Source organism: Thalassophryne amazonica, chromosome 11, assembly GCF_902500255.1.
Source record: "Thalassophryne amazonica chromosome 11, fThaAma1.1, whole genome shotgun sequence".
Taxonomy (NCBI): domain Eukaryota; kingdom Metazoa; phylum Chordata; class Actinopteri; order Batrachoidiformes; family Batrachoididae; genus Thalassophryne; species Thalassophryne amazonica.
The window spans coordinates 8,225,896-8,230,230 of record NC_047113.1 but is presented as its reverse complement, the minus strand read 5'-3'; positions in this window follow the sequence as shown (position 1 = coordinate 8,230,230).

Sequence of the window (4,335 nt, the reverse complement as noted above, 5' to 3'; positions counted from 1 at the left end):
GCATTGTATAGCAGCACACAGGGTAAGAAGCACACAGAGTATCAAAAGTAGAAGTAAAAAACAATCTGATGAATGTAAATACAAATATGTTGTTGTTGTTGTCCTTTCGGCTGCTCCCCTTTTGCTTGGGGTTGCCACAGCAGATACAGTCAGATCCACATTGGAATTTGGTGTTGTGTGTTGGGGGGGCGTGGCTGGCTGTTTTGGTGTTCTTTTCTTTTCTTTGCTCTCCAGGTGGCATGAGGGCTGATTTGTCTGTGGAGAAAGTGCTGGCTGAAGAGTCCTCACCCTTATTAGCGTCATGTGGAACACCTGTGGCAGGGGCTCACGTGCGGCCTTGAAGACTTGCAGCTGAAGCGGATAATTGGATGGCGTTCTGCATATAAGTCATGTGTGATTTGAGCAGAGCTGCCGGGAACTCAACCTTGTGACGTGTGTTTGTGAGACGCTGAGGACCGCGCCTGGGTCTGACATATCGAGCCCGTGAAGCAGGGAAGGGTGAGGACACATGCTGTCAGCACACGCTAAAGGTAATTAAGTGATTAAGTAATTGTTGATAGTATCTTGGTGCTTGGTTACACAGTAAATTAAGACTGTGAGGAGAATTGTGCAGCTTGCTTCTCACTGCGGTGGCGTGCAGGATAAGTGATCCTCCACTTGTTGTGAGGGGCTGCTCATTTGCATAAAGTTAAAAAGAAACATTGACCTGAGTGTGTTGCTGATAGCGTGTGTTATGTGAAAGATAGAGTTGTACCTGCTGACTCACCTCACCTTTTCTTTGCTCCACAGAGAATCGGTTCGTTGTGTCCACCTGGGGGGTGTTTGTCAGTGGTAGTGGGTCCAGGAGCGCCGGGCTTTAATTCTTGCGGGCGCTGGAGAACGTGCCACTTATCACTCCACCAGAGGGACGCTTTTATGTTTTACATTTGTAAGCACAGGTGAAAAAAAATAAATTGTTTCTGTTGGGAACCGCCTTCTGGTTATTTTTACTGCTGGGTTCTGTCAGACGCAGGTCCGCTCCTCAACCCGCGTCGACACATAACATTTGGCACAGGTTTCATGTCGGATGTCCTTCCTCATGCAACTCCAGTTTTACCTGGAGAAACACACACAGAGGTCTCTCATCCAAGTACAAACCAGGTCCCACACTGCTTAGTGTCTGAGATCTGACGGGATCAGGTTTACACAGAGCAGACGAGCTGAAAAATGTAAATACAAATATAAATACCAGAAATACTGATCACGACTCGCTTACTGGCTACAACTGTTCCTCTCCTTCCCGACCCCTGTCTTCCTGTTACTCCTCCTCCGCCCTCCTCCTGGTGACATAATATGCGAAATTTTGCATCTGTGCACCATCACAATGGAGCTGAAATGAACTAATCACGATGTGCATCTACTGTAGATTTTCACAGTTCCTCCATTTTCAGAGGCCATAAGTAATTGGACTAAACAGTTAAACTAAATATCAGACAAACTATCAATTTTTCCAGCCACTTTTCTTCAGACATGTTCAAGATGGACACATAAGCATTTTTAAGTCCCTGAAAACGTCTTGGACGTCATTTACATCAGTCATTAAGAAATACTCACAGTGTGCGACTGTGGTAAATCCGTCTGGAGGAGGCAGTTCTCAAAAACTGAGTGACTATGTAAGAAAGAGACTTCTATGACAACTCTGAAGGATGTGTAGGCTTCTGTGGCTGTGACTGGAGAAACTTTGTCTGCTGTCCCATCCTGTCTATGGCTGATGCTGAGACTTTGATACATGCATTTGTCTCTTCTAGACTGGATTATTGCAATGCCTTATTTTCTCCAGTCCAGCACTAGGAGTCTTCAACTGGTTCAAAATGCTGATACGAGACTTTTGACACGAAGCAGAAGGTTTGATCATATTACATTCATTTTGGCATCCCTTCACTGGCTTCCTGTCTATGGGAGGTCATATTTTAAGGTTCTGTTACTGGCCTATAAAATTGTTCACGGACTGGCACCTCCCTACCTGGCGGAACTGGTTTAGCCTTACGTACCGGCTCGGGCCTTGCATTTACGGGGTGTGGGACTTTTTTGTGTTCCCAGGGTGAATAAAGTCGGCCGGTCACAGAGCCTCTTCGTATTGTGCCTCTGCCTGTGGAATGATCTCCCACTCCACGTAAGGCAGCCAGACACTGTCGAGACTTTTAAATCTGAACTCAAGACCCATCTTTTTTCCCTGTTTTATCATTAGTATTTTATGTATGTTACTATGGTATTATGCATATTATATTTTAAATTTTTGTATTTTTATGGGTTGCTTTATATCACGTTTTGATCTTTTAATTCTTTGTTGTGTTTTCTGTGTTGTTGTGTGAAGTGCCTTGAGGTGATTTTGTCATGAATTGGTGCTATAGAAATTAATACATTTGATATTGATTTGCTGTCACAGATCAAGCATTGATAGTATTAGATTCAAGGTGCCGAGGCACCATATTCCTCTGGCACTTCCTCACTGACCGCATTCACTTCATATTTCACGTGTCACGGGTGAAACTGGATAAAACTAGTTCCCTGCCTGCTCCTGGGGTTCAGTCATGCGGTTCACTGCCTCCTGCAAATGTCTCATTTGAATCCTGTTCACTCCATCATCCACCTGTAGGTTCTCACTGTTTGCTTCTGGCAGGAGACGTGTGCGTCAGTCCCTGATCTCTCTGTCCAACTTTAAGAGCAGTGTTTGGGGAGTGAGGAAGTCAAATGTTTGACAATGATACGTTATCTACTGTGTTCACACAAATAATAAATATTCCATGATTTAGCTGAGCTTTCATTTTCTAAATCTTCATTATCTCCATCCTTGCTGCTGTCATATACAAGTAGTTTCCTTCGTAACACCGGAGGAAGGTCCCACCTATCCTGGCTGTCCTTAATCTAACACAAAACACATTCTTCTTCCATTTTTTTTGTGTGTGCAGCACTTTTCCCCATTGTTGAATTTGAGTGGTGGGATTGTTGTGGTGGAGATGGGGGGTGAGACGGGTGTCTCACATGTGAAGATTTGTGTCTCTGAGGTTATCAAAGACGTGCTGTGAGGAAAACCTGTCAAACAGCCAGAAAAACTCTCAGCACAATGTGAGGTCATGTTCCTCCTGGATTACATGAAGCAGAGCATGAAAGAATTTCTAAATTACACCAGAGAAGTGCGAAGGACAGGGATGGGAGTGGGGATGTCAGAATGGATTATCTGGACTTTCCCCCCCAGTTTTCAGAGTAACTTTAAGAAGTGTACTACGAAGTGAGGTTAGTGGGTGAGCGAGGTAAGCATGAAGAATGAGGCTCACTTTTGAACTGGGAACATCACAGTTGTAAGCCACCTGGTGTGCACAAGTCAGTGACTACGTTTACATGCAGCCAATAACCCTTTCATAACCCTTACATAACCGGAATATTAGCAATAACCCGGTTGCGCACGGCCATGTAAACACCCACAAAAACCCGAATATGCTCATATTCCGATTTTTTTTTTTTTTTTTTTAATTCAGGTTTTTATTTTTTTCATTTTTAACATTTAAACATAACAGACAGCAACCCAAATTATACATTTCCTACTGGGCCCAAGGGAATTAAAGAAAACTAAAATAAAAAGTAATAATAATAATAAATAAAATTTAAAAAAAATCTATATAAAATAAAGTTTATGCCGTAAGTGTACAATACTCATACAAAGTCCCCCCAGTAGTACTGAGAAAGAGGTACTGCAGGCAAAATTGACACAACCTTGAACAATTCATGTCCCCTTCATAAAATAAACAATAACCTGCAAAATATAAATATATATATTTATAATAGTTACTGCTTAATAATTCAGTTTGGTACAATAGAATGTAATATTGCCTATATATGTAGATTTTATACAAAATTACCACTACTCCAAAAAGGAAAAAGTTTTGCCTCAAGTATCAAGTATCTCCTCCCACACCAACCCCACTATTTAATCAAAAATACATCCCCATGATTTAGAATAAATGTCTGAATTGTCATTTAACCTTGCCAATAACTTCTCATATGAAACTACCTTCATTGTGATATCCATCCATCTATCAAAAGCTGGAGGAAAGGGATCCTTCCACACCATATTCCGATTTTTAAAAACCCAAATATGACCCCTGGGTTACTCCTTTTCTAACCTGAATATCAGGTCATATAAAAGCGCATTGGGATATCCCCATAGAAAGGAACATTATTTTGTGTTCTGCGCATGTCCAAGCCGCAAGGAATCTTGGTCTTTTGAGTACGGCAACTACTTGTATGCAGCTCGCACAGCCCACCGGACACCATAGAAACAGAGGTAAGCAAGCATGG